Raw genomic sequence first — 23,512 nt, 5'->3', positions numbered from 1 at the left:
CAGATAACACTGGCGTGCGCTCGCAGTGCCTCAGCCACACTGGGTCTGCCCCCCGCTCACAGGCGCGTGTAGCCTCCCTGCCCACACTGCTCGGGCTCTAGGTTGTTCCGCCGGGAACAATCAGAGGCCGGCCCTGGGCTGAGCTCCCAGGTCCAAGCCGCTCAGGTTCAGGCACTCGGGTAGTCCTCAGAGGCGCAGACTCGGTTGGGCCTGCGTTTTGTGCTCTTCCCAGGTCCGAGCAGCTCAGGTGATGTGTTTGGCGGGCGCCAATGCTGCGACTTATCGCCTCCCCGCCACTCGGTTATCTGGGTGTAAAACCGGCGCACCTTCTCAGGCAGATGTTGACCGTCCAGACCCCCAAGAAGTTTTAGTTAGCAAAGAAGCCTGCTTACAGTTTTATAGATAGTGTCTCTCTTGGGCTGCGATTGCCCCCTTCCGGCTCTGGCTGCCTGTCACCGGAGGGGGAAGGTCTGCAACCGGCTATCTCTGTTCAGTCCTTTGTTCTGTGCACGGGCCTGGCGGTGTCTTAGGTTAGGGCTGGCTTTTCGCGTGGTAGATATCCCACAGTCTGGTTTGCTAGCCCAAATTATTTCGCTCAGATAGCGCTCAGGACATTCCCGCCGATTCTTACTCTAAGGGACACAGCCCGCGCCGTGCTTCCCTGCCCAGCCCCCGCTTGCTAATGCTGTGTGCAGGCGTCTGCGCTGCTTCTCCGCTGGGGGAGTTACCGTAGGGCTCACAATCTGCGATTTTTAATTGTTTTTTTTTTTTTTTTTCTCCCTTTTATGTTGCCCTCTGTGCTTCCAAAGCTCGGCACAGATTCGGCAGTGAGAAGGTTTCCTGGTGTTTGGCAACTTCTCTCTTTTTAAGACTCCCTTCCCAGGACGGAACTCCGTCCCTCCCTCTTTTGTCTCTTTTTTTGTCTTTTATATTTTTCCCTACCTCCTTTTGAAGAGTTGGGTTGCTTTTCTGGGTGCCTGATGTCCTCTGCTGGCATTCAGAAGTTGTTTTGTGGAATTTACTCGACGTTTAAATGCTCTTTTGATGAATTTGTGGGGGAGAAAGTGTTCTCCCCGTCCTACTCCTCCGCCATCTTGGCTCCTCCTCCTCAAAAGCATCAATTCTTTGGCACTCAGCTTTCTTTACAGTCCAACTCTCACATCCATACATGACTACTGGTAAAACCATAGCTTTGAATAGACAGACCTTTGTCAGCAAAGTAGTCTCTGCTTTTTAATATTCTGTCTAGGTTGGTCATAGTTTTTCTTCCAAGGAGCAAGCATCTTTTAATTTCATGGCTGCAGTCACCATCTGCAGTGATTTTGGAGCCCAAGAAAATAAAGTCTGTCACTGTTTCCATTGTTTTGCCATCTATTTGCCATGAAGTGCTGGGACCGGATGCCATGATCTTGGTTTTCTGAATGTTGAGTTTTAAGCCAACTATTTCACTCTTGTTTTTCACTTTCATCAAGAGGCTCTTTAGTTCTTCTTCGCTTTCTGCCATAAGGGTGGTGTCATCTGCGTATCTGAGGTTATAGATATTTCTCCTGGAAATCTTGATTCCAGCTTGTGCTTCATCCAGCCTGGCATTTTGCATGATATACTATGCATATAAGTTAAATAAGCAGGGTGACAATGCATATAATATATATGTTTTACACTATTCAGTTAAGTTCAGTTGCTCAGTTGTGTCCGACTCTTTGTGACCCCATAGACTGCAGCACGCCAGGCCTCCCTGTCCATCACCAACTCCCAGGGTTTATCCAAACTCATATCCATTGAGTCGGTGATGCCATCAAACCATCTCATCCTCTGTCATCTCCTTCTTCTCCTGCCTTCAATCTTTCCCAGCATCAGGGTCTTTTCAAATGAGTCAGCTGTTTGCATCAGGTGGCCAAAGTACTGGAGTTTCAGCTTCAATGTCAGTCCTTCCAATGAACACTCAGGACTGATCTCCTTTAGGATGGACTGACTTAATGTTCAATCATTTTGTCTTTCTTAGACTTAGCTCACTCATCTTTAAAATAAAGGTGGTTAGATTTCTCAGATAACTTGTCTATTGGATTAGTCTATTATAATGATATATAATGGATGTGAAAAATTATTATTGTCACTCTTGATGATAACTGGTAATATCCTTAATTGGCAGCATCTGGTTGCCAGACTTCTGTAATCCTTTATATTTTGACTATGTTCTTTATGTATTATGACCCTTTTCTTTGTCCACTATAAACCTCCAAGTCCACATTCAATCCATGTACTCTCTACGCATGAGAAAATTGTGAACAAGTACAAACATTCAGGTCATGTGCCAAAACACATATTTCTCAAGCATTTTGCTACGTGAGTTGAAACTATATTTTTCGCTTGAGATGGCTAGATGGCATCACTGACTCGATGGACGTGAGTCTGAGTGAACTCCAGGAGTTGGTGATGGACAGGGAGGCCTGGCGTGCTGCGATTGATGGGGTCGCAAAGAGTCGGACACGACTGAGCGACTGAACTGAACTGAACTGAACTTTGATATTTACCTTGTTTAAACTTTTTTCATGTAGATGTGGATTACTTAGCTAAATAACCTGAGCTATTAGTTAATACACATTTATCAAGCACCTATTATGTTTCCAATAACATATTAGGCACTTTAGACCAAATAATAGCCTTAACTTTAACGCTAACATTTACTGATAATAGACTCTGGTCCCAGCATTGGGCTTAAGGCTTTTACATACATGAACTCTTTACTCTTCCAAGAAAAAGACAATTATAAAAGCTATGTTATCCACATTTCTTATCTAATAAAAAGAACGAAGAGTTACTGATGTTAAGCAACCTGCTCAAGATTATACTCTCAATCTCATTGTACATTAGAATTACCTGGGCAGCTTTTAATAAATTCCCACATCCTTTTGCACCCTGGGCTTCCCTGGTGGCTCAGTGGTAAAGAATCTGCCTGCAGTGCAGGAGACTTAGGTTCGATTGCTGGGTTGGGAAGATTCTCTGGAGAAGGGAATGGCTACCCACTTCAGTATTCTTGCCTAGAGAATCCCATGGATAGAAGAGCCTGGCAGACTATAGTCCGTGGAGACAAAAGAGTCGGACATATCTGAGCGACTAACATTTTCAGTTTTATTTTTTCACCTGTACCCCAGACCCTTTAACTCAGAACTTCTGAGTATGTAGCCCAGGAATCAGTTTATATTATAAAGTATCCTTCCGTGATTTGAGTATGTAGCCAGGTTTGAGAATCTCGAACTTCTATTTTATCCTTCATAAGAGTTTATAAAAGACTCTTCCTGAACAATAGGAGTTTGCAAGTTAATTGGATAAACATACATAGATGAAAACAATAAATAACTAGTACAAAGGAACTGGAAGGTTGCACAAGCAAGCACTGAATTATATAGCCTACTCTTAAGCAGCAGAATTTGAGAGAATGTAGCTCAATTATAATTCTTAAGTGTGAAAAGTGTTTGAATATAAAGAACAACCAAATGCTTTCTCTCTAACAGAACAGGAGATGCTTTTAAATTGCAGACGAAATTGTGTCTAGTTTAAGAAAGGGTTTCAACATTCATTTGGACTGAGGGGCAAAGGTTGTCTTGAAGACTTTTAACATAGGGTGTTTTTTAAAATAATTCCACTCAAAGGCAGGGCATTGGACTGAGTGACCCCCTCATGGCCTCTCTCAGCCCAAGAATTTTGTGACATGCATTGGAATGCAAGACAGCTCATCACTGTAAAGAAAATGAAACAGCTATTGTGTCTTGCTAACCCTGACTGTTTACCTCCTCCAGCCATCTCTACAAAGTTGCCCTAAGCCATCAAGGCACGTTTCTGGTCCCCAACAGCGAAATTCTGAAGAACAATAGTGTAGTATCTGAGACTAACAACTCACCCTACCCAGTACTCATCTTAGCAAAACCACCTAAGTATTCAACATTTTTACAAGTTTGCACCCCATCAGAAAAAATAAGTTAGACCAAGGAGGCTAAGTAATCAGTGTCCCACAGATGGGTTTTAAATAAGTGGTGTGGATTTCAAGGACTGTATCCAGTCCAGTGGGAGTAAAGGAAGTGTTACTGGAGATGAAAACAAGGAGCACCCTTGGCATCTTGAACGTAAGTGGTGAAAGAGCAGAGCTTCACGATGCTCTTCATTGCCCCCACTGTTGACACTATTGTGAGAGTGTGATGCTCACTCCATGCCACACTTCTCTCACTCTCTTTTAAGAGCAGGCCACCTAGTGCCTAATGTGCTAGGAATACACAGGAAGGGCGACAATGACTGCCGAAGGAAGGCATGGGAGGCAGAAGATGAGGAATATGTATAGGAAATGACTGTAGACACATCTGATCAAAATGTAAAATCTGACATTTATCTGTTTGCAATACTGCAGAAAGGTGGTCTTGCCAACAACGGATGGACCAGGAAGCAGTGGTTTTTCTATTAAGGGTAAATAAAATGAGGGTAAAATTTTAAGTTGAGGAATTTTTCTGTTGCTAGAAGGCAAATTACTACATGCAGTAGTACAAAAGAACAGGGGTAAACAATACAATATGCTGTGAATTGCGAATGCATGTGTGGTAATGTCATGAATATATTAACTTCCTTCATTGTCAAGGCAAGTGACAGAGGCTGCCTGAAATTCAGAGAGGAGCCGGCTGTCACTCTGCAGCTCAGACACTTGGAGTCACATCTCTCCTAATAACAAAGTCTATTCTGTTTACATTTGACATGGTGAGCCAGGGGTGGTGGATTGTTTTTTTAATAGGAAAATGAATGAAGGTGTGAATGAATGAAGGAGTGAATGAGAAGATGGAGTCTCTCTCTACCCAGTCCATCCTAAAGCCATCAGTCTTCCCTGTTTGGATGAAAACAAATCATCTCTGACAGGAGCACATTTAGATGAATTTTTAAATATTTCTGGCAATGGGTTGTATTTATTTATTTTAACTATGTCAACATACTGCACATTTCTGAGTCTGGGTCCCAGTGGTGTTTAATAAAAGAAACCTGCAAAGCACTACAGTGTCAAAATCAGGGAGGGAGGAGACTATACAAACAACTGGAGGGAGGGTATTTTAGGATGATGCCAGTGAGGGCTAGTGACAGGTTAACATTAGTTCTGGTTGGGTTGGGGGGTCTGACTAGCTGGCTGTTTCCCTATCCTAAATGTGTAACTGAGGTAGGAAGGTAAATATCCCATTGTGCTTAATAGCAGGATCCAGAGAAATGTTCTCAGAGTGAGGGAGGGAAAAGAGCCGGAGGCAGATTATTAGGCTGGAATTAAAATGCATACGAGATTCATTAAATTGTTGACCCTCCTCCCCACTCCAAAAAAAAAAAAAAATCAGGTTGCCATCTTAAATTGACAGCATTAGAGAGGAATTATGTGCGCTGATTAATAAGTGAATGTTTTTACCATTATGATCGCGGCACCTGCTAGTTATGTCGACATTGAAGAGGCTCTCAAACTACAGTGTTTCCAATAATAAAGGTACCATCAGTTGAAAGTTGTGCACAAGTGTCAGTACAGGGACACATCATTTTCTTATGCAGTAGTGATGTTTAAAAATATTGCCACAATTTCTCTTGCTAGTTTCCTCTGCACCCCTCCCCCAATTCCTACCTATATATTGTGCGCAAAAGCACATCATTGACTGTCATCAGTAAAGCAAAGGCAATTTAGGGTCAAATCAGAAAATGCCAAAGAGAGTGAATTCCAGAGCAAGACTAACATGCAGCTTACCATTTAGGGCCACATGATATGAAGTGATTTCAAAACATGTGTTATTCTTTCCAGGTTCCAAGAAAAATGGCAATTTTATCCAATTTGGGTGTTTGCCAAAGGTGCCATTTCACCAAATGTAGCTACGGTCATAAAAAAAGGAAGTTTCAGAGTAGATTAACTGGCTTTGCTGTACTATAATGGTGTTTTAAATGAGCAATTTGAGACAATTAACCTGGAACAGGCACTTCTGAGAGCTTTATCCCTTTAACAGTTTTGGTTCTTCAAACAAGAACAGAGAAAATGAAAATTGGCTTCTTCTCATCATAGAATCTTCTGTATAACTTTGTGAATATACACATGATCCATAAGGAGCGTGTAATGGGAAATCTAAACTATGTAATTTGGAGATGTAATACTCCATCAACCAAATAAAATCATTTTAAAAATTAATGGGTATTTATGTGGCTGACTTAAGATAAAAATATTCTCCATCTTTTGGTAACACTTAATAACTCTTTCCTTAGATACAAAACACATATTTTTCATCTATGTACTTATTATTTACTGTAAAGTATGGGAGGAATAAGATCATTTTAAATTATATGGAATTATTAAAATATTAAAATGCTTTCACACTATCTAGAGATATGGTTCTCTCATTATATTTAAAAATAACTAGGCAGAGAACAAAAATAAAATGAATCTTACTAATCAAATAGGAGGTGTATTTTGAGATGCATTTTAAAATGCACTTTAAAAAATTACCTAATTTCAAGCCACATGAGAAATATTTGAGTGCCTACTATGTGCAAAAGATTAAGGACAATTATATGGAGTAGATTAATTATAGCTATTGCCATTATGAATGCATCATTCTGGAAAGGTTAATCTAGAGATTGTGTACAGGATGGAGTAGAGTCAGAATGATAAAAGACTTTTACAATGATTGAAGGACCCTGACTACATTGTGGTGGGTGAGCCAAGCTAAAGACAACTGTCCTAGGGAAAACTAGTATTTAAAAATCATTGCTGGGAGATTTGGAATTCTTAATAGAAACTCCAGGAAGCCTGAGGCATCTCTGTAATATGGAAATGGGAGGGAAAAAACACCAATTTCTGCCTGGGAACTGACCTTTCCTTAATGATGTGTGATCCCTGCTTCAGTTCCTTGAGGTTTAAAGCCCCCACCAGAAACATAAGGAAGTCTCTTCATGGCATGGACTGAAAGAGTAGTACTCAGGGAAGCAAGCACAACAGCTAGAAGGATGACTTAACAAATGAAAACAGAAAAAGTCAATCAATGTGTGTTCTATAAGAAATAAACCACAGTCATCTAAATTGTGGAATTTTCCACATTGCTCAATCCAGGGTTTAATTCCCAGATCCTATCTCTCTTGACAATGCTGTAGTATCTGATACAGCTGATCACTCCCTCCTTAGAATTTTCAAGCCTTGGCTTCCTCAATATCACTCTCCCCCATCTTACCAATTAATATGTTTTAGATTCCTTTGCTGGATTTTTCTCTTCTTCTCAACCTCTGAGTTTTCAAGTGCTCTAATTCTCAGCCTCACACACCTCCTCTGTCTTTATCTACTTCATAGGTCCAGTCCCATGGCTGCAAATGCCATGGTACTGACACCTCAATTGACATCTCTAAACCTGATATCTCCCTTGAGCCCCAGATTCATATATCCAACTATCCACTCAGTATTTCCCTTTGAATGTCCACTAAATGTCTCAAAATGAGCATGACCAAACTGAAATGAACCCAAACTATTATTCTCCTCATCTTTCCATCTTGATCAATACTACCACCTATGCCTTGTCATGCAGGATAAAAACTTCAGAATTAATTTTTCTTCCCATGGAGCTCTATTTCTGTTCTGAATCTGGGAAATGCAAGGACATGAGATTATTCTCTGCATACATAGGATCTGAAATATCATACCCACCCAGCAGGTTATTTTTTCTCTCTTCTGAATAATAGGTTGCCTAACCCTTACGTGCATTTGACAGCTATTGGGCATCGTTCACATGGTAGAGCCCAGATGAATTATACATAGATTTTGGTTTCATGGAGCTTACAATCATGTATTTGAAGAGACAACTGTATGCCCTGCTAACCCAAGACCTGGAAAGATAGCTCATGAGTTCTCTAACTTAATAAAGTCTCTGAAAAGGCAATATCTCAAAGATAATGGCCAATATCCACTCCTTATCCCATCAGATTCTAAAGCATATAACCCTGAGGGCCCATCTTCAAATCTCTAATTCACAGAGAGAGAAGAAGGGACAGAGGAAAGGTTAATACTCTGCATGCTTATTGTAGATAAGCAGGGAGAGAGTGGCGGCTCAGTTACATTTTTTTTCAGATTGACTATTCAAGTCAGTGAGGCTGGGTGGGGTTTCCTCTGTTCTTCTTCTGGGATCCTTTTCTTTCTAATCTTTTATATTCACTCAATATTCACGGAGTGCTTATTTGCATGGATCTAGATGCTAGAGACAAAACAGCCATTAAGAGATTCTCTGCCGTGTAGCAGTTTAAAAGTCTAATCAAGCGAGGAAACCAAAAAAATATATTGGGCAGTATTAGGACTCAGATGCCTAGTGAGATAATGGGGGTACATGCTGATGGTGTGGACTATGCCACCTGGTGGGCTGAATGCAAGTCTGTAAAGAAAATGATGTTTGTCCTGCTCCTGGGCAGCCACAAAGTAGAGACAAAAGCAAAAGGTGTGAAGCAGCAAAGGTCTGTTCACAGAGCTGCAATTCTCATCTTGAAAGATGACTGTGAAGAAGGCATGTTCAGAGGTGAGATAAGGATTAGATCACAGGGATTGGTTGTACCAAAGTGAAAGGACTTGGCCTTTATCCTGTACAAACGGGGAAGCCAGTGACAGCTTTAGCAGAAAAGATAATGTGATTCCATGGGCACTTGGGCAATTCACTGTGACAGCTGCGAACAGGTGGGGTGGACATGATTTGTAGAGGGGAAGTCATCTTCATAATGAGACTGAGCATTACGAAATCTGCAACTAAGTGCTTATGTTTTAACAATGGCCACAGGACTGGAAAAGGTCAATTTTCATTTCAATCCCAAAGAAAGGCAATGCCAAAGAATGCTCAAACTATCGCACAATTGCACTCATCTCATGCTAGCAAAGTAATGCTCAAAATCCTCCAAGCCAGGCTTCAACAATACATGAACCATGAAATTCCAGATGTTCTAGCTGGTTTTAGAAAAAGGAGAGGAGCCAGAGATCAAATTGCCAACATCTGCTGGATCATTGAAAAAGAAAGAGAGTTCCAGAAAAACATATATTTCTGCTTTATTGACTATGCCAAATCATTTGACTGTGTGGATCACAATAAACTGTGGAAAATTCTGAAAGAGATGGGAATACCAGACCACCTGACCTGTCTCCTGAGAAATCTGTATGCAGGTCAGGAAGCAACAGTTAGAACTGGACATGGAATAGCAGACTGGTTCTAAATAGGAAAAGGGGTAGGTCAAGGCTGTATATCGTCACCCTGCTTATTTAACTTATATGCAGAGTACATCATGAGAAACACTGGGCTGGGTGAAGCACAAGCTAGAATCAAGATTGCTGGGAGAAATATCAATAACCTCAGATATGCAAATGACACCACCCTTATGGCAGAAAGTGAAGAAGAAATAAAGAGCCTCTTGATGAAAGTGAAAGAGGAGAGTGAAAAAGTTGGCTTAAAGTTCAACATTCAGAAAACTAAGAACACGGCATTGTGTCCCATCAGTTCAGTTCAGTTCAGTTCATTTGCTCAGTCGTGTCCAACTCTTTGCGACCCCATAAACTGCAGCATGCCAGGCCTCCCTGTCCATCACCAGTTCCTCGAGTTTATCCAAACTCATGCCCATTGAGTCAGTGATGCCATCAAACCATCTCATCCTCTGTCGTCCCCTTCTCCTCCCACCTTCAATCTTTCCCAACATCAGAGTCTTTTCAAATGAGTCAGCTCTTCACATCAGGTGGCCAAAATATTGGAGTTTCAGCTTCAACATCAGTCCTTCCAATGAACACCCAGGACTGATTTCATTTAGGATGGACTGACCAGATCTCCTTGCAGTCCAAGGGACTCTCAAGAGTCTTCTCCAACAGTACAGTTCAAAACCATCGATTCTTCTGCATTCAGCTTTCTTTATAGTCCAACTCTCACATCCATGCATGACCACCTGAAAAACCATAGCCTTGACTAGATGGACCTTTTTTGACAAAGTAATGTCTCTGCTTTTTAATATGCTGTCTAGGTTGGTCATAACTTTCCTTCCAAGGAGTAAGCGTCTTTTAATTTCATGGATGCAATCACCATCTGCATTGATTCTGGAGCCCAAAAAATAAAGTCAACCACTGTTTCTGCTGTTTCCCCATCTATTTCCCATGAAGTGATGGGACCAGATGTCATGATCTTAGCTTTCTGAATGTTGAGCTTTAAGCCAACTTTTTCACTCTCCACTTTTACTTTCATCAAGAGGCTCTTTAGTTCTTCTTCACTTTCTGCCATAAGGGTAGTGTCATCTGCACATCTGAGGATATTGATATTTCTCCTGGCAATCTTGATTCCAGCTTGTGCTTCATCCAGCCCAGCGTTTCTCATGATGTACTCTGCATATAAGTTAAATAAGCACTTTATGGCAAATAGATGGGGAAACAGTGGCAGCCTTTATTTTCTTGGGCACCAAAATCACTGTAGATGTTGACTGCAGCCATGAAATTAAAAGAGACTTACCTTTGGAAAGAAAGTTATGACCAACCTAGACAGCATATTAAAAAGCAGAGACATTACTTTGTCAACAAAGGTCTGTCTAGTCAAGGCTATGGTTTTTATTTTTTTTCTCTCTCTTTTTTAATTTAATTTTATTTTTTGTTAATTTTATTTTATTTAACTTTACAATATTGTATTGGTTTTGCCATATATCAAAATGAATCTGCCACAGGTATACATGTGTTTCCAGTATTCATGTATGGATGTGAGAGTTGGACTATAAAGAAAGCTGCGTGCTGAAGAATTGATGCTTTTGAACTGTGGTGTTGGAGAAGACTCTTGAGAGTCCCTTGGACTGCGAGGAGATACAACCAGTCTCTCCTAAAGGAATCAAACCTGAATATTCATTGGAAGGACTGGTGTTGAAGCTGAAACTCCAACACTTTGGCCACCTAATGTGAAGAGCTGACTCATTTGAAAAGACCCTGATGCTGAGAAAGATTGACAGCGGGAGGAGATTGGGACTAAGAGGATGAGATGGGTGGATGGCATCACCAAGTCAGTGGACTTGAGTTTGAGTAAACTCAAGGATTTGGTGATGGACAGGGAGGCCTGGAGTGCTGCAGTCCACGGGGTTGCAAAGAGTCGGACATGACTAAGCGACTGAACTGGACTGAACTGAATAAGCATTAGTCTTTATTTGTTTTTCGATCTTTACATATTAATATTTTCATAACATTAATTTGTTCATAAGAGTTAAAAATCTATGGTCACTTACTTATGATTTGACTTTGATCAAGTTACATAATATCTGCTTTGATTTCCTCATCTACAAAATGAAGAAAATACTTCTTCTCTTATGAAGTTTATGGCAGGACTAAGTAAGTTTTTACACGTAAATGGTTTAGCCATGGTAGGTATAGAGTGCAAACAATTATGTATAAGTTATTATGGATATTTTTAAAATAAATCATAAGGCTAATATATAATGACATTTTTACTCCACCCAGGGTTGGGGACATGGATGTCTTTATATTGTTTTGGCCACTTTGTGTCTTAGTACTATAGTAGATTGTGGATAATTTGAAGAAAAAGAAAAGGAGACATAATTAGCATTGGTAAATCCCAATGTTCTCAGCCATGAGTTGAAAGAAAATTCCCAACTGAAATTTTAAAATGCTGTTAATGGCTAAATGCAATTCAGGATTGGTGCAATCATACTGTTAAATGAAGTAATCATGCTCTTTGGTCATGTATTATGGAGAGACTGTGGACACACCCAAAGATACTGAATGACCCTAGTGTCCTTGATATAGATGCCCTCTTAGTAGACATTTCACCCTCACTTCCCTGTTCCAGGATTTTCAAAACTTATTCTGAAGTCTGTTTTCCACAAATAATGACATGGGCTGCCCTATTTTAAATACTATAGCAATCGCCATATTGCAAGCTTTATATCCACTCTTTAAACCTCACTACAACTCAGTGGCAACAATTGTATCAGTATTGCCATTATTATTCCTATTTTACAGATGAGGACACTGAGGCAGAACATGATTTTTGATGCCTACACACCTGACTTCAAAGCCCTAGGGAACTTAATCACTGTGTTACAGGGCCTTCATTAAAACAGTACTGGACATATATTCTAGCTACTCAAAAATTGTGTATCATTTCATTTGGGTTACCTGCCTGAAGAATGGTTGTCTTTTAACATGAAGACTTGCACCTCATAAAAACTCACTTTGCTTAAAAGATAGTATGCTTTGAAAATACTAGAGTGTAGCCAACTATCAAAATTAGAGGTATTAGCAAGCTAAGTTGAACCACCCCTTAACCTTATTGATTACTAAAACAGAAGAAAACAGCAACGTTTCAAGTTTTTTTTTTTTCTCTCTTTTCAGAATAATTGGATTCAAATTCACATCTGTAGCATTAAACCAGTGTTTTCAACCTTTTTCTCCCTCCCAATTGTTTAACCTCCATCTACATCTCTGGCATAAATTTAAGCCTTTATTTGTGAATATTCGGATAAGCACTTTGCCTCAAACGGTATTGTTCAGGGCCTGGCATCATTGTTACAGCTGTAATTGTAACTATCAAGACACAGTTCTTTGTAATTAGAAAGTCAAGATGGTATTCAGCAGTATGGCAGCACAGACTTACATTTGTTAGGCTATTAGAAAAAAATGTTTACAGAGAAAACAGTGTCATTGTTTAGTGCTCTTAATTGACCATCTGCCTGGTAAAGAAATGTCCAAAGAAGGATAAATAAGACTATAGTACATTTATTTATTTATTTTCTTTGTGCAGCGAGGAAATTAGGAAAAGCAGCCACAGAGGCAAAGTAGAAATGATGTTGCTGAAACAGGCTGCAAGTGAGATCATGGCATGCATCCATTTCTTGCTTTAATTTCTTTTAGTGTCAAGACAAAGACCTATGGCCTCCCCAAAGTTTATTTAAGAAGCATGTTTTAGATTGCCCCTGAAGTTTTTGGATAATATGGTTCCCACTTTGATTTTCCCCATTTTCTCTTGCTAATCCTCAGGGCACAGCCACTCTGCTCTAACCACTCTGCTTTGTTCCCTGACATGCACTTTCTGCAGATGGAAGCCCCTCCTCTGCATTTGACTTAAGCCAATTCTAATGTACCTTCCCCTCTCTCTTCAAACTATAGATATCTTACCCATTCCTTCAAGAGGTAGGCAAATATCTCTCCACCATCCCAACCCTCATTATCTTTCTCTGACCACAGAGTAAAACAAAAATCACCCCCTCCTCTGAACTGCTATAGCACTTATATTTTCCCATTTACTTGGCAACAGAAGATGACCTGTCTGGAGACATTCTTCTGTTGTGCTGGAACCATTATTCAAATTCAGCATCCTCATATATTTCTATTTTGATTCTCTCCTTAGATTGTGAAGGGCTTGTCCTCAAATCACGTCTTATTCTTCTTTGAATTTCCCCCCAAAATGCCCATCACTTTTTCCTTATTTTGTTATTCAAAAAAACAGAGTAGAAATTGAGATCCTGTGAAATGTCTATCATTTATATTTTGACAAAACCAACCAAACTCAGGCTAATTTGACCCTCGAGACATGTTAAATTTGCCTTCTGTAAATATACTGAGTAACTCTTATGTGCCTAACTCTTACTAAATACTTGGGATGTAGAGAAGAATCCCAGGTGTTAGTCCTCTCACAAGGCTCCTTTCTGGGAAAAAGTCTGCAGTTGAATCATGAGTCTGTGAGAGAGAGGCATAGGGAGAAACAGGAAATTCATGGAAATCAGAAGGTAAGTTTCTTGGAATTTTATTCTAATTGATGAGAATTCATTTTGACAAAACCTTTTCTATAGACACCAAAAACCTTGGTTCACATTTGATGGGCTTGTCCTGCTATTGTGTCATGTTGGCATGACTCTTACAGAAAAGGCTACACCAATTGTTCTCGCCAGGAAGGAAAACAGTATGTGGCACCCAGGACAGAGCTGGTCCCAGATTCTGTAATTTGGGTCCTATCCCATGTCCAAACCACAAAGAGCAGCTGGTCTTGAGGAGATTATCTGTTGTGCTATATGGATGTCCTTCTGCCCAGGGTCTGAATTGAATTTCCTCCCAAGACAACGAGTGACCAGGCTTATGCTCCAGGACGTGTCTCTTCCAGGATCACAGATGGAAGCCCCCATTACAGCCACACACAGATTCACCACAATATGGAAACTCTTCAAGTAGGAAATGGAACAGAAACACAAAATATGACCTGACCCAATACCAAGGAGCTTTTTTTTTTTTTTTTCCTGTCTCAAATTCTAGTGGATAACTCTGCTAGTTATTTCTTCTCTGTAGTTTTTCACCAGCAGGTGTTCTTCAAGACTCACACAAACATCTTTTGTAGTAACTTTTCCGATCCAGTCTCTTTCTAACTTAGTTGTTCTTGGAACATTTTATATACTTTATACATTTGACAGTATTTCCTCACAATGCTTTCACCACTAACTAGCTGTAATTGAACTGACAATGCCTTGAGTGTAAATTACTAGTGTAGTTTTTTTTAACAGTTATAAATTTAATGTACACATTTCATAGAATGGGATATCACAGAAGCCTTAATCTAACTATGTACAGAAACTAATTTTTTGTGGGTTTTAAAATTTTGCTTTTATTTTATAATAGAATATAGTTGATTAACAATGTTGTGTTAGTTTCAGGTATACAGCAAAGCGATTCACTTATACATATATGTGTATAAGTAAATGTGCTCAGTTGTGTCTGACTTTTTGTGACCCCATGGACTGTAGGCCTCCAGGCTCCTCTGTCCATAGTATTTTCTGGGCAAAAATACTGAAGTGGGTTGCCATTTCCTCCTCCAAGTTATCTTCCCAATCCAGGGGTCGAAACCATGTCTCTTATGTCTCCTGCATTTACAGGCAGGTTCTTTACCGCTAGTGCCATCTGGGAAGCCCCAAATACACTGTATATATAGGTTTCTATTTTCCTTGTGCTCTATTGTCTCAAGCTGTTAAAAGCCACAGGGCTTTTTCTCTTGCTGTACCTCCCTGCAACTTTTTTTTTCCCCAGGATGACCTCACAGCTCACTTCCTTTTCTAGATTAGATTTCTGTTCACGTTCTGCCTTACCATTGAACTCTTCTCAATTTCCTTATATAAAGAATAACCCGCACTCCAAACCTGACCTATCCTGTATCCCCTACACTACTTAATATTTCCATAGCTATTAGCATCACTATAGCTGTTAAATTGTCTTCCCCTTCCAGATTTAAGCTCAATAAAGCAGAGGATTTAATTTTTTTCTCCCACTAGTGTATCTCTCAGAGAAGGCAATGGCACCCCACTCCAGTACTCTTGCCTGGAAAATCCCATGGATGGAGGAGCCTGGTAGGCTGCAGTCCTTGGAGTCGCTAAAAGTCGAACATGACTGAATGACTTCACTTTCACTTTTCACTTTCCTGCATTGGAGAAGGAAATGGCAACCCACTCCAGTGTTCTTGCCTGGAGAATCCCAGGGATGGGGGAGCCTGGTGGGCTGCTGTCTATGGGGTCGCACAGAGTCGGACGTGACTGAAGCAACTTAGCAGCAGCAGCAGTGTTATCTCTAGTGTATGCCCTAGTGTATCCACTAGGGCACTTTGTAGATGCTCAATAAGTATTCACTTAATAAACAAACCCATTTTCTTTCTTTCTTTTTTTTGTGTCAAAATTGAGCTGTGCTTTAGGTATAAAATACACATTCGATTTCAAAGACAGTACAAAAGAAAAATGTAAAACATGTCATTAATTTTACATTGATAACAAATTGACATACTCATATTTTGGATATAGTGTTAGGTTAAATAAAATATATGATGAAAATAAAATTCAACTTTCTTTTTTACTTTTTAAAAACTTGGCTACTTGGAAATCTTTAAACTATACATACGGCTCACATTATATTTCTTTTGGATAGCGCTGCTCTAAACCATTGGTTCTCAAAATGTGGACCCTTCAGTTCAGTTCAGTTCAGTCACTCAGTCATTCCGACTCTTTGTGACCCCAGGAATCGCAGCACCCCAGGCCTCCCTGTCCATCACCAACTCCTGGAGTTCACTCAAACTCACATCCATCGAGTCGGTCATGCCATCCAGCCATCTCATCCTCTGCCGTCCCCATCTCCTCCTGCCCCCAATCCATCCCAGCATCAGAGTCTTTTCCAATGAGTCAACTCTTCACTTGAGGTGGCCAAACTATCGGAGTTTCAGCTTCAGCATCAGTCCTTCCAATGAACACCCAGGACTGATCTTTAGGATGGACTGGTTGGATTTCCTTGCAAACAAACCCATTTTCTAAGATCCTTGGCTAGTGTCTACAGTGACAGCATAAAATATAGAGTTCTATACAATTCCTGGGCTTTGAATCCCATATGGGTCATTCAGCCACCATGAGACCATGAGCAAGTCGATTCCACTCTCTGTGCCTGACTCCTTAACCTCAGAATGGGGATGACAGCATGTCCCTCTTTGGAGTGGTGGTGAGGTTATGAGGAGAGAGGCGGGAAAGTACTAGAGTGTTGTCTACCACAGCTAGCATCCTGCACATGGGCATGGTTTTCTCCTCTTTCCTTTGTTCTGTTTTTTGCCTCTCCTTTCCTATTAATTTCTTTCTCCCATCATTCTCCCTTTTTCTCTCCCTTTTCTCTCCTTTTTATCTTCCTTTTTTTTGCTCTTTCTTCCCCACATTTCCTGACTTTCTGTCCTTCATTTTGCATGTGTCTCAGTATCCGGTCCCATCACTTCATGGGAAATAGATGGGGAAACAGTGGAAACAGCGTCAACTTTATTTTTTGGGGCTCCAAAATCACTGCAGATGGTGACTGCAGCCATGAAATTAAAAGACGCTTACTCCTTGGAAGGAAAGTTATGACCAACCTAGATAGCATATTCAAAAGCAGAGACATTACTTTGCCAACAAAGGTTCATCTAGTCAAGGCTATGGTTTTTCCTGTGGTCATGTATGGATGTGAGAGTTGGACTGTGAAGAAGGCTGAGCACCAAAGAATTGATGCCTTTGAACTGTGGTGTTGGAGAAGACTCTTGAGAGTCCCTTGGGCTGCAAGGAGATCAGCCCTGGGATTTCTTTGGAAGGAATGATGCTAAAGCTGAAACTCCAGTCCTTTGGCCACCTCATGCGAAGAGTTGACTCTTTGGAAAAGACTCTGATGCTGGGAGGGATTGGGGGCAGGAGGAGAAGGGGACGACAGAGGATGAGATGGCTGGATGGCATCACTGACTCGATGGACGTGAGTCTGAGTGAACTCTGGGAGTTGGTGATGGACAGGGAGGCCTGGCGTGCTGCGATTCCTGGGGTCGCAAAGAGTCGGACACAACTGAGTGACTGAACTGAACTGAACTGAACAGTAGTACTCTGAATAAAGAAAAGTAGTATTTTCTTTCTCTCTCACACACAGACTCTATTCCTTACTTCTTTTCAGAAGGGTTTCTATGAACCATACCCCATTTATTCAGCATATCTTGATGAATATGTTTGCCTTTATTGTTACTTTATCAGCTGAAACTTTCTGCAGTCCCTTAATTTTTCTCAAGTATCTTAAGAATCACATTGTATAATCCTGCTTCTGAGGCATTCCTCTATGGGGCTGTTATCCTTTGTATCCTTGTATGCACTGCCAATAGCACAGAGTCTAAAGAGATATATGAAACACCAGAACCTACACATGAATTTGGGCAGAGGTTATCATTGCAATAATCATGGGGAATATTTAACTCATAGGATTTCATCATTGTGGTAATTTTAGCCAAAATAGAAGCCCTTACTTTCTTGGGCTATGGAAAGGCATTATTTCCTATATTTTTTAGTTACAAAAAGAAATGTAAAAAGGCAAAATAGTTGTCTGAGGAGGCTTTACAAATAGCTGAGAAAGCAGCAAAGGCAAAGGAGAAAAGGAAAGATATACCTATTAGAATGCAGAATTCCAAAGAATACCAAGAGAGATAAGAAAGCTTTCTTAAGTGAACAATGCAAAGAAACAGAGGAAAACAACAGAATTGGAAAGACTAGAGATCTCTCAAGAAAATTAAAATTCCAAGGGAACGTTTCATGCAAAGATGGGCACAATGAAGAACAGAAATGGTACAGACCTAACAGAAGCAGAAGAGATTAAGAAAAGGTGGCAAGAATACACAGAAGAACTATACAGAAAAGATCTTAATGATGCAGATAATCATGATGGTGTGATCTCTCATCTAGAGCCAGACATCCTAGAGTGTAAAATCAAATGGGCCTTAGGAAGCATCATGAAAAACAAAGCTACTGGAAGTCATGGAATTACAGCTGAGCTATTTCAAATCCTAAAAGAAGATGCTGTTAAAGTGCTGCACTCAATATGCCAGCAAATTTGGAAAACTCAACAGTGGCTACAAGACCGGAAAAGATCAGTTTTAATTTCAATCTCAAAGAAGGGCAATGCCAAAGAATGTTCAAATTACCACAAAACTGCACACAGTCCACATGCTAGCAAGGTAATGCTCAAAATACTTCAAGCTAGGCTTCAATAGTACATGAACTGAGAAATTCCAGATGTTCAAGCTGGATTTAGAAGAGGCAAAGGAACCAGAGATCAAATTGCCAACATCTGCTGGATCATAGAAAAGCAAGAGAATTCCATAAAAAACATCTGCTTCATTGACTTGGCTAAAGCCTTTGACTGTGTGAATCACAACAAACTGTGGAAAATACTTAGAGATGGGAATACCAGACCACCTGACCTGCCTCCTGAGAAGCCTGTATGCAGGTCAAGGAGTAACAGTTAGAACTGGACATGGAACAAAGGACTAGTTCAAAATTGGGAAAGGAGTATATCAAGGTTGTATACTGTTACCCTGCTTATTTAATTTATATGCAGAGTACATCATGGGAAATACTGGTCTGGATGAGTTACAAGCTGGAATCAAGATCGCTGGGAGAAATATCAATAACCTCAGATATGGAGGGGTTTCCCTAATAGCAGTTAGTAAAGAATCTGCCTGAAATGCAGAAGACCTGGGTTTGATCCCTAGGTTGGAAGATGCCCTAGAGAAGGGAAAGGCTACCTACTTCAGTATTCTGGCCTGGAGAATTCCAAAATCACTGGGGACAGTGAGTGCAGCCATGAAATTAAAAGATGCTTGCTCCTTGGGGGAAAAAAAAGTTATAACAAACCTAGACAGTGTATTAAAAAGCAGAGACATCATTTTGCTGACAAAGGTCCATATAGTCAAAGCTATGGTTTTTCCAGTAGTCATGTACAGATGTGAGAGTTGCACCATAAAGAAGCTAAGTGCCAAAGAATTGATGCTGTTGAACTATGGTGCTGGAGAAGACTCTTCAGAGTCCCATGGATAGCAAAGAGATCCAACCAGTCAATCCTAAGGGAAATGAACCCTGAATATTCATTGGAAGGACTGATGCTGAAGCTCCAACACTTTGGCCAACTGATGAGAAGAGCCAACTCATTGGAAAAGACCCTGATGCTGGGAAAGATTGAGGGCAGGAAGAGAAGAGGGCAACAGAGGATGAGATAGTTGGATGGCATCAGCTACTCAATACACGTGCTGCTGCTGCTGCTGCTGCTGCTGCTGCTAAGTCGCTTCAGTTGTGTCTGACTCAGCGCAACCCCAGACGGCAGCCCACCAGGCTTGCCCGTCCCTGGGATTCTCCAGGCAAGAACGCTGGAGTGGGTTGCCATTTCCTTCTCCAATGCATTAAAGTGAAAAGTGAAAGTGAAGTCTCTCAATCATGTCTGACTCCTAGCGACCCCATGGACTGCAGCCCGCCAGGCTCCCCCATCCATGGGATTTGCCAGGCAAGAGTACTGGAGTGGCCATTCGAGTGGCATGAAAGGGTACCTCATTGTGGTTTTGATTTGCATTATCTCACTGTTGGTAGGAATGCAAACTAGTATAGCCACTATGGAGAACAGTGTGGAGATTCCTTTAAAAACTGGAAATAGAACTGCCTTATGACCCAGCAATCCCACTGCTGGGCATACACACTGAGGAAACCAGAATTGAAAGAGACACATGTACCCCAATGTTCATCGCAGCACTGTTTATAATAGCCAGGACATGGAAGCAACCTAGATGTCCATCAGCAGATGAATAGACAAGAAAGCTGTGGTACATATACACAATGGAGTATTACTCAGCCATTAAAAAGAATACATTTGAATCAGTTCTAATGAGGTGGATGAAACTGGAGCCTATTATACAGAGTGAAGTAAGCCAGAAAGAAAAACACCAATACAGTATCCTGCTGCTGCTGCTGCTAAGTTGCTTCAGTTGTGTCCAACTCTGTGCGACCCCTGAGACGGCAGCCTACCAGGTTCCCCCATCCCTGGCATTCTCCAGGCAAGAATACTGGAGTGGGTTGCCATTTCCTTCTCCAGTGCATGAAAGTGAAAAGTGAAAGTGAAGTTGCTCAGTTGTGTCCGACTCTGAGCGACCCAATAGACTGCAGCCTACCAGGCTCCTCCATCTATGGGATTTTCCAGGCAAGAGTACTGGAGTGGGATGATGCATATATATGGAATTTAGAAAGATGGTAACAATAACCCTGTATACGAGACAGCAAAAGAGACACTGATGTATAGAACAGTCTTTTGGACTCTGTGGGAGAGGGAGAGGGTGGGATGATTTGGGAGAATGACATTGAAACATGTATAATATCATATACGAAACGAGTCACAAGTCCAGGTTCGATGCACGATACTGGATGCTTGGGGCTGGTGCACTGGGACGACCCAGAGGGATGGTATGGGGAGGGAGGAGGGAGGAGGGTTCAGGATGGGGAACACGTGTACACTTTTGGCGGATTCATGTTGATATATGGCAAAACCAATACAATATTGTAAAGTTAAAAAATAAAAAAAAATAAATAAATGTTCTTCAAATTTGAAAAAAAAAAAAAAAAAAAGAGTACTGGAGTAGGTTGCCATTGCCTTCTCTGCAATACACGAGTTCAAGCAATCTCTGGAAGATAGTGAAGGACACGGAAGCCTAGCATGCTGCATGCAGTCCATGGAGTTGCAAAGAGTTGGACATGACTGAGCTACTGAACAACATCAAATTGTTAGAAAACAGAAACAAATTTAAGCCACAGATTACCCCACAGTGGCATCTAAATGCAGGAACTTTGGTCCTCAGAACAATGGCTTGAAAATGGCAGATACTAGTCTTACTTATGGTTACACAGAAGTTCAGTTACATTGTCTTATCCAAATAGAAGGGGGTTTGTCAATCTCAGGGAACAAAAGGTACAGTAACAAGTCATCTAGGTCTGCTATTGTGACTTAATGATGTTTCAGTGATTGCTGTGGCATCTCCAAATATGTTCTGTGAGCCTGGCAAGAAGATGGAGGAAGTAAAAGACACAGTGACAACAGATTTCTGCTTAAACATATTGACCAGTAGGGGGTCCTATGGCTCTCCTTGCTATAACAGAGACTGAGAACAAAGTGCTTTTTCTCCCATCTCTGTAACAGAGGGTATAAAGGAAGGTTGTTGAGATGGATAGTGGGATAGTGAACTGACAACATCGATAACAAAAATATTTGTAAATAAGTAAGATCGTTTTTTTTAAAAATGAGGTTGACTTTTAAGGGCTAAAAGATGATATATTTCAAGTCCTCTCTCCTGCCAGAAAGAAAACCACCATGATCAAGAGTTCAGCAGTTCTTTTAAGTAAGTGCAATACTAAGACCAGAACCTAAGTCAGCTGCCTGTCAGTTCTGCCCCCTTTCACAATAACTAAGATGACAGCCACCTCCTGGTCCATCACAATTCCCACATTCCTAATGGATGAAGTAGGGAGTCAGAGGTGCCCCTTCAGGAAGCCACTGTGGTTCCATCTTCCCAAAGGCATGCTTGTTGCAGGGCTCTCTGCTTTTGACATAAAAAAAAAAATAGATGAATAGACTGAAGCTCAGAAAAGTTAAGATATTTTGTGGCCAAATCACACAAGTGAAATAGGTAAAATGCTAAGTCGCTTCAGTCGTGTCCGACTGTGCAACCCCGTAGACGGCAGCCCACCAGGCTCCCCCATCCCTGGGATTCTCCAGGCAAGAACACTGGAGTGGGTTGCCATTTCCTTCTCCAGTGCATGAAAGTGAAAAGTAAAAGTGAAGTCGCTCAGTCATATCCAACTCTTAGTGACCCATGGACTGCAGCCTACCAGGCTCCTCTGTTCATGGGATTTTCCAGGCAAGAGTACTGGAGTGGGTTGCCATTGCCTTCTCCAAATAGGTAAAAACAGGATTTAAATTCAAAAGTTTTTTGATGCACAAATGCTAAATTGCAAAAAATGAACAAACAAAAAAAATCATACTATATCAGAGAACATATAATATATGAAACAAAATTGTAGGCTTTTCATTGCTTCATTTTAATAATCAGTTTTTATAATTTACTTAGAAATATGAAGGACTTATTTTTATAGACCATTATTATTTATTTAAACTTCTTATTTAACTCAAGGACTCATTTTTTCCTAAACAAACATATATGACATCATATAGATGACACCACACTGATCAGCAAATATGCCTTTTTTTCCTTCATAATCAAATGAAACAACTAATCTGGGCTTTTAGCCTGAGTATGCTCTAGGGCTGAGCAAATTGGAGGAAGAAACATGGCTCTGCCTTCCTACCTACTTTCTCTAATCTCATCTCATCCACACTGGGGAAGGTAGTCAAGCTACAGGTCCAAAATAAGTCGAACTCTACTGTAGGGCTTTACAAGCATCAAAATATATGTACCTCCCTCTAGAACCTCCTTAATTTGCAGATTCCAATCAGTAGGTCTGGGGTAGGGTCTCAAGATTCCATATTTCTAATATGCCCCCATGTGACACCAACGCTACCAGTCCCATGACCACACTTTGAGTATTAAGGATTTACAGACAAAACACTGGTTTGGTGCTAGGCTTGCCTCCCCACCCACCCTGGGTATAGTCAGTGCCTTACCTTACCAACCACTGCTGCCGCCAAGACTGACTGCCGAGAGTCACCTCCCTGGACTGCAGATGTCTGTGCCAACCTCAGTGAATGAGTTCAGTATATTAAATGGTCAGGATGTTCTTCTCATAAAATGATCACATTGACTTTAAATTGATGACTGTGGGCAAAGGAAGCATGTTCTTCAGATATTAGAAAGAAGAAATTAATCACCAGGTACTAGACATCATAGCCCAAGGGCCTAGTGCTCTGCCAGGTGGCATGGGCTGAAGACTTCCTGAGGAAGGAGCAGGGCTTCATGCTCGCTTTCACTGCTGGCTCACAGGTACACCACCACTGCATAAAGAATTCTGCTTTTCAATGACTCATGTCTAGTCAAGCTTGTTATCTCATGGTTCCCTCAGAGCACAGTGTCCATCTCCTGTGGTGTGTTTTTGCTCATCTAAAATACACCTTCTAAATATGATTTTTATCTACATCCCTTCCATCCTAAGTCACCTTTCTACTAAATTCAAGAAGTCCTGAATT

At 40.9% G+C, this 23,512-nt stretch overlaps 1 long non-coding RNA gene across 1 annotated transcript in view; it reads right to left on the bottom strand.

Moving 5' to 3' along the window:
- Positions 1-13,719: 13,719 nt before the first annotated feature.
- Positions 13,720-23,512, bottom strand: part of LOC129623113 (uncharacterized) — a 98,524-nt gene continuing 88,731 nt past the window's right edge. The window contains exons 2-3 of the long non-coding RNA XR_008700358.1: positions 22,994-23,144; positions 13,720-14,202 (exon numbers count right to left, since the gene is read on the bottom strand). This is a non-coding gene — a long non-coding RNA (uncharacterized LOC129623113). The remainder of the gene's footprint in view (positions 14,203-22,993; positions 23,145-23,512) is intronic.

This window comes from Bubalus kerabau, chromosome 11 (genome assembly GCF_029407905.1).
Source record: "Bubalus kerabau isolate K-KA32 ecotype Philippines breed swamp buffalo chromosome 11, PCC_UOA_SB_1v2, whole genome shotgun sequence".
Classification (NCBI taxonomy): Eukaryota; Metazoa; Chordata; class Mammalia; order Artiodactyla; family Bovidae; genus Bubalus; species Bubalus kerabau.
Note: the sequence above shows the minus strand (reverse complement) of the source record. Positions and strands in the feature narration are given on the sequence as shown.